The following is a 14,466-nucleotide window of genomic DNA, read 5'->3' on the forward strand; positions in this document are numbered from 1 at the left end:
CGCAGAAAACAGCACGCAGGTCGTGGATTCTTTTTCTTGAGGCTGAAATTAGCTTCGCAAGGAACTGCTGCTACGAATAAACTATAACTCATTTGGGATGCCACTCGCGTTTTTATTGATATAGACACGAGAAACGATTCTTGATCACAACGTATTGAACATATCTTTCCACAGTCATTATATCTGGCTAAAATAACAAGAAACAAATACTGATATAACAGACAACATGTCTGTCTACTGGAACGGTCAGAACTGGAGAGCCGGACTGCCCGAGACACTTCGCGCGCCAAGCCAGCAAGGCGTGACCCGAACGCCACCGAAGTGCATCGGCAGTAATATCGTCAGTCTTTTTGTTTCAGTAATACTTTGATTTTAATAATTTTGAAATGACTGACTGATAGCTGGCTGTTGAGAGATGTTTATTTAAAAAAAATGAAGTAATTTGGATGACAGGTTTAATTAATAATAGCAACTAAAGTTTACCGTTTTGGCGCCCTACCGCCGAACACAGCAGCCAATCACAGAGCAGCAGCATCATGCAGGCGGTCTTTCTCACGGGAATGGTACCGAATCTAACATCTGTCACCGGTACCTCATCCCACATTGCGTCATCTCTGTGCTTCTTGCATCTCCACTGCCCTGTTCGACACTTTCCTTGTCAACTCCTGTTAACGCAGACACTGCTCTGATTGTTAAACGGCGATCTTGTCGAACAAGCTTACCGATTTTTTCAATGTTTTTCAATGTTTGCATCAGTTTTTGCTGACAATGGTCTGCCAGTGCGAGTGTCATCACTGGTGTCTTCGCGGCCATCTTTAAATCGTTTAAACCACTCAAACACTTGTGTTCACGATAAACAATCATCGCCGTACACTTGTTGTAACATTACATTCGTTTCACTTGCAGATTTTCCTAGTTTGAAACAAAATTTGATGTTAACACGCTGTTCTTTCTGTACACTCAACATTTTCCGACGCACAGACAAAACGTCAACTACTTAAAACAGACGCCACGGGCAGACTGAGTGCAGGAGGCAGATGAAACTCGAGCAGTAGGCGGAGCGAGAGTCACGTGACAGGCCACGCGACTTTCAGCCTTATTGCATTCGTTTTATTGTTTCACCAGTACTAGTCCGGTTTTTTTCTAGCCACACCTCGTATATCTGGCGCCTAGGAGCTTTCTCTATGTTGCACGACAGCTAGTACATCGCACGCACATCTACGAGCATCAAATGCATGGGCATGCAGCACCGAAAATGGTGAGAAATTTCTGCTCTTGGCAGTAACAGCTTACATTGTCTTCTCGCAGTTGAACTACTTGCGTTCCAATATTAATCCTAGTAGCAAATAATTACGCAGTTACGTTTTGAGCATTTAAATAACAAAGAACTGTGCATAATCACTTGGAAGTACTTACTGCGACGTTGGTGTTAGAGATGGGCAAACTGAAACACGTAACTGTTTCGAAACAAATGAAACAGTGCGATGTAATGTTTCGATACGCTGTTTCGAAACAGTGAAACAGTTTGTGTTTTGTAATGTAATAAATCTACACATTTTATCATCTTGAATGTCTACTGTATAAGTATGTCCACATAAACATAAATGAGATGCGAGAGCGCTAATCATATCGTAGAAAGTATGAAACTACCACTTAGGCGTCTTGGCAGTTTCGTATTTCCTTCAGCAAATGCGCTGCTTTCGTGTCGTGTGACTTTCATACTTTTCAATTGGCTGAGGACAGCCATAGAACCACCACGAACGGAACTGGAGGTGGGAGCAAACTGCAGAAACAACGGATATGCTACTATGATTCCCACATTCCGTTAGTATGGGTAATATACCCATCTTGCTAATTTCCATGCACACAAAGGGAATCATTGTGGATAATAGGCAGTGACTATAGACTCACAAATAATTCGAATAAGTAACAAAATATAACAAAAAAAATTGTCTTTCAAGGTGTTTCGAACCGTTACTATAAATTCACCATGCTTCCCAGCCCTTCCCGTTCACCATTACACTATCAGTGATACGTCAAACGGGTTGCATGCAATTATACCTACATCAAATTTATGTATGTGTCTAATAACTGTCACTCTACGCCCTTTTTTTATTCAAAATGTTGTAGGCTTACTTGCGTTTCTTAATATGATTACTGTGGATGACCAGAGAAACGTATGTTATGAAAAAAGTATAATGTAACTGAATGATTTTCACATATTTATTATTTTGAATGTGAATAGTATACGTTGTTTTATTGTTTGGTTAGTGTTTATAAAGCAGATGTTACGCCATTTCGGAATATGACAGTCAAATAGAAACGAAGCTTTATTTTCGGATATCTTAAGCTTCATGCTATTGCATGTCAAAAAGATTTCGACACTCTTGAAAGTGTTTCACGAAGTGGTATGTTGTGTTTCAGTACCTGTGCCAAGCCCGAATCTCGTCCGACACAGAGCGGAATGAAACATCACTGTTTCGATACAGTTAGTCCGTTCCAAGCACAGGTGGACTGAAACAGCATTTTGAAACAATGATACAGTTTCTGTGTCTGGCTCGAGATCGAATCTGGTCCGGTTGTCCGAGACAGGGGCGGAATGAAACAACACTGTTTCGAAACAGTGAACCACAGCCGTTCCGAAACACTGAAACAGTTCCACGTATCGATACACTGTATCGAAACATAGAAACAGTGGGCAAGTCTAGTTGGTTTGTGTTATTTAACTTGATAAAATGCAAACACAAACGCGTTATGTCATATCGGATCTGTGACATGTGATATATCGTGCAGCGAGTCTGGGAGTTCCCCGACGTGTCTAGCCTCGCTTCCGCTGTTACTTGGATCTGGTATCTGTCTTAACTTGTATGCCTACCTACTAGTCAACTTGTTGCTCTTATGATTGCAGTATCTCCCACCTTTACCGGACTAATGGATTGTATGTTCTGGTGCGGGGTAAACTTATGGTCAGCAATAGTACAGTTACTAAACTATAGTGCTTTTATGTCACTAATATGAATAAGTGGTTGCGTAAAGCAAGCGTTAGTGCGAAATCTGCATGTTCCTCCTGAATTTCCTGTCCCACCTAATTTACCTGAAGCTAATTTACTAAGTGAGTAGCTGAAAATAACCATAATGCTACCTCTACCTCAACATTGTGCTCTTTGAATGAGAAATTGAAAACAAGCAGATGCTATGATTCCTGGTTTAGGTTCCCTGAGTGCACTGGTTGGTTAAAGAAGAGTAACAGACGAAGGGACGCACGTGATCTGGCGTAGTGCAAGGTATGCGATAGCGTTTTTAGAGCGCATAAATCTGAAATTTTGACACCTCCCATACTAAACAGCAATGCCGACGATATAAAAAGAGCAGCAATTAAATTAACAGCACTTTTCGCTGCCAGTAATTTATCATTCAACATCTTGGATAGGCTACGCTGATTCCTCTTCGTAAGAATGCCTTTTCTGATTCAACAATCTGTCAGAACATTGCTTTTAAGTGTATGACATCTTTAAGTGTTTTTAAGAATGTGTTGTGGAAGTCACTTTTAGAGTCCTTGTATGATAAACTGAGACACCCACGTACGTTTTTCACTGATATGGATGAAACTACTGATCGTAGAGGCAAAGGTGGAAAAATGGGCCCCTGCTGTTATTATGGGCCCCCTACATATTTGGAAGTACAGGCCACGAATTTTAGCACATGATCTACTAGAACTAGTTGCCAAACTTCACTGTACAGTGCGCAGACGTAGTAGCTGTCATGCTTTGTGAGTAGTTGTGCTGTGAATTTTTTCGCTGTCATCAAAAGTTTGAAAGGTTAGTGTTTACTTGAATAAAACTAAAATTTCTAACATGTTATTAGTAGAACTAACGTAAGGTACGTATTTGGCTTGCTGTTGGGATACCGTTTTACGTTAATTAACGTCGGTTGCGAACCAAACTAACCGTAGGCAAGATCGTTTTTCCCAAGATGGCGAGGGTGGATATATGGGCCCCTTTTGCTGTTGGTATTATGGGCCCCGAAAAATCTATCAGAGATTGCTACTCTTTATGTTTCAGATGCCTCGAACACATCTTGTACCCCCCAAAAAAATCGAAACGGCAATCGTGGGACAAAGCAAATATGGCAAATGCTATTGTAGCTATTAAAGAGAAAAAAATGGGGTTGAAAAAAGTGTTCTACGCTCGAAAGGCTTTCCACCGGTTTTACCACATGGACTTGAGGACGAACTGGTTAAATATCTTCTCATTATGGAATCCAAATTCTACGGCCTTACCAGAAATGACGTCAGGCGAATGGCCTACCAGCTTTGCACAAGAAATAAAAAGTTGGTGTTTCTGTCCCTGATGTTGACGACGCTGTATGTCTATTTTGTGAAGGGATTTCTTCAAAGAACACAAAAGGTGAACTTTGGGTCCAGTGTATAGCCTGTGAGATGTGGGCTCAAAACGAATGCGCTGGATGCGAAAAAGATGCTTATGTGTGTGACTATTGTAAATAGGCTAGGCGAGGGCTGTGAAAATCATCCCACCAGTAGACTAATTAACAATGTTCAGAGTGAATCTTTCTTTCATTATACAGAAAAATTAAATAAAATGATATTTTTAAAATTTTTGTTTCTTTTTATTTCAAACTACCTTGGGGCCCATATTACCAGCACAAATTCTTGACGCAACAAAATGCAGAGTATCAGGAAAAAAATAAAATTTTGTTTTAAATATTAAAAAGTTGGACCAAAACATGTCGTAACTATTGCCGGACATACTAGAGAAATGTTTTATGTTAATTTCAGGTGATTATACTAAAAATAAAAGGTGTTATATAAAAAAAACAGAGTGGGGGCCCATATAGGTAATATACTGTTACCAAGCAATGTGCATTAAAGCCAAATTAAAACTCGTTTCTTTGATATGTTTGAAGTTTTATCGGTCATTGCTGACCTCTGATACAAGGCAACAATAGAGTCTTTAAAGTCAAAGAGCATTGATCTTGATAATCTTGTTGGTTTTAGCTTGGACACAGAAAATGCTAAGGTTTGAGAGCATCATTCAGTATTTTCCAGCGTCTAAAGAGACTTCCCACATGTAGCATGTACAAGGGGTACCAAACAAAAAAAAAAAAAATTATCTTTGAAATCTACATATCTTCAAGTTTTTTACAGAAAAACCTTATCCCCTTTAAAATACTCTCCATTACAGATAATACATTTGTCCAACCGGTGCTTCCACTGTTCGAAACATTTTTTATGTCATCTTTAGAAATGGCTGACAGGTCCTCCATCGTTCTTACCTTTCTTCTTCAATCTTGTCAGATCTGTGTCTTTTCATGCGTGGAAATAAGAAACAGTCGAGTAAGGTAGGTGAGGCAATGGAGCGATGCCATTTTTAGCCAAACCCTGTCTATCGAGATGGCTGTGTGTCCAGGTGCGTTGTCGTGATGGATGAACCCGTCCCCTGTCTGCCACAAATATTCCGTTAAGATTCGCTGATCAAGCTCCAAGATAACCCACTAATCAATCAATTGTCTGTCGACAGTCTGTGAGCAAAAGCTCTCGAATTTTTTCAATATTTTCGTCGATCCGGATAGCTGATGGACGTCCAGAACGAGATCTGTCTTCTATCTACATGTCACCATTTTTAAATCGAGCAGACTTTTCGTGCATTTGAGTTTTTCCGCAGCGTCATCTTGGAAAGCTGTTTCCAACACGCAGGTTGTTCACTTAAATTTTCGTCATAAAAAACCAAATAAGAACATAACAGCGCTAGGAAAAACAATTGTTGTAGATGAACAGAACAAGCCAGGTCGACAACACAGGCTATACACGCCTAGAGGTAGAAATGCGTACTACACACAAGCTCTGGCTACGGCAATGTTATTCCGTAGTGGCTCTGAGCACTATGGGACTTAACATCTGAGGTCATCAGTCCCCTAGAACTTAGAACTACTTAAACCTAACTAACCTAAGGACATCACACACATCCATGCCCGAGGCAGGATTCGAACCTGCGACCGTAGCAGTCGCACAGTTCCGGACTGCGCGCCTAGAACCACGAGACCACCACGGCCAATATTCCGTAGTTTTTTTTTTTTTGGGGGGGGGGGGGGGGTATGCTCACATCATACGATTCTGTTTATGCTTCACAAACATGCCTATAACTTCCAAGAAGCGTCGCGGATATTCTGAAAAACTTAAGATCTCATTTCAGGAGAAATTTTGGCAGGAGAGAGACATTTAAAGAACTTCAGTTGTTTTTCGTATTGAAATAATCAATATTCTGCGTTCTTGTGCATCCCAGCGGTTGTCTGTCAAATAATTGTGGATAGGGTGGTGGAACAGTATAACTTCTTGCCTACCTGACCAATGTCTGGAAGAGCCATCTTCAGCTATGGAACATATGATTTCAACTATGGATACAGCATTCACTTTCGCATATTTGGAATTCGTGTCGTATGTTTTAAGCATACTTCAGATTTTTACACCTTTTTTCAAAGCGAAGTTCCTCTCATACACAAACAGAAGTCAGAAAAAATACTAAAAGATCTGTGTTCTTACTTTATTAATTTTAATGTTATTAAGAATACTCCAATGTTGCTGATGGAGCATAAAAATTAAAGGTACTTCGTTGGATTAGATAAGATATACTTGGGTATCGCTGCACGGCAAACATATGATGTAATTAAAGCAAACAGTGAAGTACAGCGACAATACATAATTTTTTTTTTTCAGAGAACATGCTTGAATTTTTATGTAGAGCTTGCGTCGCAGATCAAAAGACGATGTGACTTCTCAGATCCCATTTTTTAAATAATTTCCATACTGGAACCTAACGTAGCCCAACCCTACACTGTTAAATCCTTGCTCCCTATCGCAAAGAGGTTTCGTGTTCTTCACAAATATTGAGCTGTCAGTATGATTTTTCCATTCAGAATCCAGCTTCTAAGTAGAAGCATGAGAAACTTGGATCAGATGTATCTAAACATGCCGGGAAGTAAGTTTTTAATATGAAATCTGCACCTGAGCTCCAAATTTCCCAAATTTCCTCTCTCTTTCCTTCTCCAATGACTCGGTGGAACGAGTGTTTACTACCCTTAAAACGTTAAAACGGCTCGTAGAAAAAGACTGAAAACTGAAATAATTGAGGCACTCATGGCTGCAAAAGAGAGGGTAGAAGGCGAAGGATGATTTGTTTCTTTCGAACTGACGAGAGAATTTGTGAGAAGCAGTATATCGCATCGCTCAGCGCCAGGAAACTTGGATTATTTATGAAAAATATTTAGTTTTCAAGTAATTTATCGTCACTTTTCTTGTATGTAAGCGTTTCTGCAACTATTTTTGAAACAGAACGTATTCTAAGATACAATCGGGTAATTTCGCGATTCTGGGTGGTTAATTTAATTGATAAGCGTTGGCAACACTGGTTGTTACCAGTATACACAAAAGATTCGAACATCAGTCACTGGAGTGTTTGAGCAATTAACGATTTTATTGTAACCTTTCTTTATAAACTGAACCGTGCGCGTGAAATCGATTGCTGGTAAACAATAGCCGGCCGTAATGGCCAAGCGGTTCTAGGCGCTACAGTCTGGAACCGCGCGACCGCTACGTCGCAGGTTCGAATCCTGCCTCGGACATGGATGTGTGTGATGTCTTTAGGTTAGTTAGGTTTATGTAGTTCTAAGTTCTAGGGGACTGATGACCTCAGGAGTTAAGTCCCATAGTGCTCAGAGCAATTTGAAATTTGTTAAACAATAAAGACGGTTACCCACTGATTACGAAGTAACTGATGAATGCACGACCTCTATCGTAAAATCCGCTTCCTATTACGAACACTCTGGCTTAGTTTCGATACTGTGAATACATCCACTCAGCAACTTATATTGCCGGCGCAGGAAAGGAGGTGACTGTGTTTTACGTTAGTAAAGGTTCTGCAAGAAATATTATATCTAGGTTCTTCCAGTCACCCAGCTTTGAAGGAGCTAATTTAATATTAAGTTGGAAATGTTCCGTGAATTTAAAAGGAAAGGCGTTAACTGTGCTTTGTACTCTATATGCTAAGTTGTAAGCAAGCCATATTGATTGTAGTGTCATGTTCTGACAGTTGTCTTTAAACTGTTTTACGCAATGAATTACTGAAAATTACTTACTGCATTGTGAACTTCAGTTGCAAAATTTACAAGTGGGAAAGCAAAGGGGACCACTGCGTAGATACTTACAATTAGTGTTGAAATGAACTGCATAGTTATTAGCATTATATTTTGAAGTACTATAAAAACTAGACTCCGCCCGAACATGCCTTGAATGCCCAAAGATACCGATCGGCCGCCGTGTCATCCTCAGCCCACAGGCGTCACTGGATGCGGATATGGAGGGGCATGTGCTCAGCACACCACTCTCTCAATCGTATGTCAGTTTCCGAGACCGGAGCCGCTACTCCTCATTCAAGTAGCTCCTCAGTTTGCCTCACAAGGGCTGAGTGCACCCTGCTTGCCAACAGCGCTCGGTAGACCGGAGGGTCACCCATACGAGTGCTAGCCCAGCCCGACGACGCTTAACTTCGGTGATCTGACGGGAACCGGTGTTACCACTGCGGCAAGCTCATTGGCTCTGAAATACTATAGTCTTAGAAAATATTGTTGTTGTTGTGGGCTTCAGTCCTGAGACTGGTTTGATGCAGCTCTCCATGCTACTCTATCCTGTGCAAGCTTCTTCATCTCCCAGTACCTACTGCAACCTACATCCTTCTGAATCTGCTTCGTGTATTCATCTCTTGGTCTCCCTCTACGATTTTTACCCTCCACGTTGCCCTCCAATACTAAATTGGTGATCCCTTGATGCCTCAGAACATGTCCTACCAACCGATGCCTTCTTCTGGTCAAGTTGTGCCACAAACTTCTCTTCACCCCAATCCTATTCAATACTTCCTCATTAGTTATGTGATCTACCCATCTAATCTTCAGCATTCTTCTGTAGCACCACATTTCGAAAGCTTCTATTCTCTTCTTGTCCAAACTATTTATCGTCCATGTTTCACTTCCATATGTGGCTACACTCCATACAAATACTTTCAGAAACGACTTCCTGACACTTAAATCAATACTCGATGTTAATAATTTCTATTCTTCAGAAACGCTTTCCTTGCCATTGCCAGTCTACATTTTATATCCTCTCTACTTCGACCATCATCAGTTATTTTGCTCCCCAAGTAGCAAAACTCCTTTACTACTTTAAGTGTCTCATTTCCTAATCTAATTCCCTCAGCATCACCCGACTTAATTCGACTACATTCCATTATCCTCGTTTTGCTTTTGATGATGTTCATCTTATATCCTCCTTTCAAGACACTATCCATTCCATTCCACTGCTCTTCCAAGTCCTTTGCTGTCTCTGACAGAATTACAATGTCATCGGCGAACCTCAAAGTTTTTATTTCTTCTCCATGGATTTTAATCCCTACTCCGAATTTTTCTTTTGTTTCCTTTACTGCTTGCTCAATATACAGATTGAATAACATCGGGGAGAGGCTACAACCCTGTCTCACTCCCTTCCCAACCACTGCTTCCCTTTCATGCCCCTCGACTCTTATAACTGCCATCTGGTTTCTGTACAAATTGTAAATAGCCTTTCGCTCCCTGTATTTTACCCCTGCCACCTTTAGAATTTGAAAGAGAGTATTCCAGTCAACATTGTCAAAAGCTTTCTCTAAGTCTACAAATGCTAGAAACGGAGGTTTGCCTTTCGTTAATCTTTCTTCTAAGATAAGTCGTAGGGTCAGTATTGCCTCACGTGTTCCAGTATTTCTACGGAATCCAAACTGATCTTCCCCGAGGTCGGCTTCTACCAGTTTTTCCATTCGCCTGTAAAGAATTCGTGTTAGTATTTTGCCGCTGTGGCGTATTAAACTGATTGTTCGGTAATTTTCACATCTGTCAACACCTGCTTTCTTTGGGATTGGAATTATTATATTCTTCTTGAAGTCTGAGGGTATTTCGCCTGTTTCATACATCTTGCTCACCAGATGGTAGAGTTTTGTCATGACTGGCTCTCCCAAGGCCGTCAGTAGTTCCAATGGAATGTTGTCTACTCCGGGGGTCTTGTTTCGACTCAGGTCTTTCAGTGCTCTGTCAAACTCTTCACGCAGTATCGTATCTCCCATTTCATCTTCATCTACATCCTCTTCCATTTCCATAATATTGTCCTCAAGTACATCGCCCTTGTATAGACCCTCTATATACTCCTTCCACCTTTCTGCCTTCCCTTCTTTGCTTAGAACTGGGTTGCCATCTGAGCTCTCGATATTCATACAAGTGGTTCTCTTCTCTCCAAAGGTCTCTTTAATTTTCCTGTAGGCAGTATCTATCTTACCCCTAGTGAGACAAGCCTCTACATCCTTACATTTGTCCTCTAGCCATCCCTGCTTAGCCATTTTGCACTTCCTGTCGATCTCATTTTTGAGACGTTTGTATTCCTTTTTGCCTGCGCCATTTACTGCATTTTTATATTTTCTCCTTTCATCAATTAAATTCAATATTTCTTCTGTTACCCAAGGATTTCTACTAGCCCTCGTCTTTTTACCTATTTGATCCTCTGCTGCCTTCACTACTTCATCCCTCAAAGCTACCCATTCTTCTTCTACTGTATTTCTTTCCCCCATTCCTGTCAATTGTTCCCTTATGCTCTCCCTGAAACTCTGTGCAACCTCTGGTTCTTTCAGTTTATCCAGGTCCCATCTCCTTAAATTCCCTCCTTTTTGCAGTTTCTTCAGTTTTAATCTACAGGTCATAACCAATAGATTGTGGTCAGAGTGTACATCTGCCCCTGGAAATGTCTTACAATTTAAAACCTGGTTCCTAAATCTCTGTCTTACCATTATATATTCTATATTACCATTCTAAAATTCGTAGTTTTTACGCAACTTGTTGTTTGTAGTAAAATGAAAGGATTGAGAATAGAACAGTGGTGAAATGATCAAATAAAAGTCTGATAACTCTCACCAATGAACCGAAATATTCTAATTGAATGTTCTTTCACTTTCACCCATCATGACTGAGACTCCCTGTACAACCTTACTTTACTGAATAAGTGAATATCTTGCCTCGTGATTTGCGTTATTGGACGTGTGATCGTGGTTCCTTCATTGGCAGTGTGGTCAATGAGGATCTCACACAGCTTTCTCGGATCTCTGAATAATTAATACGCACCCTGCAACCTGCCGTTTCCCAGAGTCATTGTTCCAGTGGTAGCTATCGCATAGAGTTGACTTCATAGCGTGTAAGAGAATAACCACACCGCTCTGATGAAGATTCGACGCGCTTTTAGCACGACGATAATTTTACATCCGATGCCATCGACAATGCCTCTACGCCGTTCAACGCTCTCCCCTTGTCTTCTCCTCCTGGTACTGTTGCGCACCCATCACAGATCTTGCCTAGCTAATCGTCCAATCCGACTGCAGTATGATTTTTCTCAGAATACAAAGCATCAATTAAACCCTCGGAGTAGAGCAATCGCTTACAATTTGATGAATAACTGTTACACTGTTTTTATCTGTTTAAAACAACTATTATCCCTTGTGTTCGAAATTCGGCCAACTGCGTCAGTGGATCTTATCTGTGATAGCAAATGTCATGTATCTTAAAGTGCCTGAAATTTTAGTCGCAGAGCTGATCCATGGAAAATGCTCCATTGCAGCTACGTGTATTCTCGAAACAATTCTTTGATTTCTCTTCAATTGTTCGATCGTTTGGAGGGAGTCTTTAACACATTGAAAAGTGTTAACGGCGGCAAATTAACTTTTACCTTACGTTAACACAATGTTGAAACGCGTACGTTTCATATGTATTCATTACCAGCGATGGCGAGGCATGACAGAATCTCTGACCAGAGAGTTATTTATCGTGGCTAGTCTGCGCTTGACCGCGCGAGAGTTTTGTTGTGTGTGGCGAGTCGGCAGAGGGAGTAGACAGTTGGATAGTTGTACTCAGTCTGTGCTAGTGTGTAGCGAGTCGGCATGCTTCCGCGGTGTGCTCTGCCCACGAGTCTGGTCAGGAATGTGGTGGACGATATGTATATTATTGTAGAAGGTAATGAAGCAGCATTGCGCTCAGCTAATAACGTATGGTAATTGTAATTAATTTGTTCAAGAAATGCCCCAATAATAATTTTTTTATAAAGTAAATCTTTTAAAGAAAAGTAATCATTTCAATTTAAAGAATTTTTCCACTTTTTTGAAGAAAAAGCATTCATTTCAATTTAAAGAATATTTCCTATGCATTTCCTCCAAGAATCAAAATTAAATATAGGCCAGCATTGCACGGAGCTGTGCCGAAAAATAAGAGCAGATATAGATGCAGTTTTACTGAGGTAAGAATTTATCAGGTTTAATTATTTCACAGGGCCGAAGGTCACCGCTGCTGCCCTTATAAAATTTATCAGGTTCAAATGGCTCTGAGCACTATGGGACTTAACATCTATGGTCATCAGTCCCCTAGAACTTAGAACTACTTAAACCTAACTACCCTAAGGACAGCACACAACACCCAGCCATCACGAGGCAGAGAAAATCCCTGACCCCGCCGGGAATCGAACCCGGGAACCCGGGCGTGGGAAGCGAGAACGCTACCGCACGACCACGAGATGCGGGCAAAATTTATCAGGTTTAATTATTTCTGTTGAGATGTTACATTCAATTCATGTTTCATTATTTAATCAATATTATTGTGTGGGTTTATGATCAATTATTATTCTTTAATTTTGTGGCAAGATTACGCTTGGCTTCATTTCAATTTAACGATAATTCCATTTACATTTTTATTGACATATTTTCACGGGGAGGTTACAATCTGAATGCCGTTGTATCGCTAAAGTCACTTCAGACGCGAAATGATCTGCGCATTACAAAATCTCCAATGTAAAATCATCAAACCGAAGTCGCAGTTCTCAAAATTCTTTGCAGTTATGTTCAGTACAGATTTAAATGTATGTTTCACAACGACAATAGAATTATCGTTATCAACATCTGCATTATTCCTATTACTTTCTCTATGCAAAAACTGTGTCGCTGTAGCTCTTCATCTTTCAGTCCGACGCGTTAATATTCTTCTTAGAGGCATAGCCTGAAACAAATATAGTTTCTGCACAATAAAGGAAGTGAGAAGTCGTAGTTATTCAAAATAAAGAAATAAAAAATTAGGGACTTACATCAAATTTCCTCGCAAGGGCAGCAAATGACCACACAGTTAGTCTTATAGAAAAGCAAGCGCAGTAACGACGCCTATATAGAACATTATTTAGAGACTTCGTTACAACGACATGTTGAATTTCTCTGCAGACATCATCTTCGACCTAGGAGTTGCGTTGCAGCGGCTCGGTACGCATGTTTTACTGCAAATGGACCATGTAAACATTAAAGCCGCTAGAATGCAATTTCACGAGATAATGTCACTTTCGTGCGTCATTTCTACCATAGCACCTGATCGGTGCGCAGGGCAGAGGTTGATAGCTCTTCAATTTTCCATGTTCAGGTACCGGAGATTTTAATGCGTGTTAGAGAATGTAACACCAGTGTTGTGAATGTGAAAGCTACTACTTCCTTTTCCAATTCTTAACGGGTACATACGCACGTTATTTTTTTCTTTGTGCACATGTATGGCAAGGTACCTTTGGAATTACATAGGGATCATTGCCCTCCTTGTATGTTACTATTAAACATGGGTACTTCAATTTACGTGTTCACGTATTAATATTATGCGTAAAAAAAAAGAAGGCATCTCCCTCATCTTAGTATACCCATCCCTTCACAGTTTCAGACATTGACTCTGGACTGAAGGACCTCAAACCTCTTAAGGCACCTGGATTCGGTGGTATCCACCCAGAATTCCTGATCCATATGGGAGGAAAAGCTAAGAAATGGCTGGCAGAATTCTTCACTGACATCCTGCTGACTGGTCAACTTCCATCTGACTTTAAAAAGGTGAAGATAATATCTGTTCTGAAACCTGGCAAACCCAGCAACAGGGTAGAAAACTATCGCCCCATTTCCCTACTCAGCTGCTGCTACAAGCTTTTTGAAAGGCTAATATATAACAGAATAAGTAGCGCTATCTTAGAGAACGTTCCAGTTGATCAGGCAGGCTTCAGACCAGGTCGTTGCTGCTGCGATCAAGTATTGTCTCTCACATCCTTCATAGAGTCAGGATACCAAATGAAGCAGAAAACATCTGTGGCATTTGTTGATCTAACTGCCGCCTTCGACACTGTGTGGAGGGAAGGCCTTATCTACAAATTTCTCCGCATCATACCCTGCAGAACAATGGCTCGACTGATTAACAGCATGCTAAGTGATCGGAAGTTCCAGGTAATCACTGGAAGCAACATAAGTAAGGAGAGGAAGCTGAACAACGGATTGCCTCAAGGATCAGTTCTCTCACCCTTACTGTTCAAACTATATCTATCTGATCTACCTG

This window comes from Schistocerca nitens, chromosome 12 (assembly GCF_023898315.1).
Source record: "Schistocerca nitens isolate TAMUIC-IGC-003100 chromosome 12, iqSchNite1.1, whole genome shotgun sequence".
In the NCBI taxonomy this organism is placed as follows: domain Eukaryota; kingdom Metazoa; phylum Arthropoda; class Insecta; order Orthoptera; family Acrididae; genus Schistocerca; species Schistocerca nitens.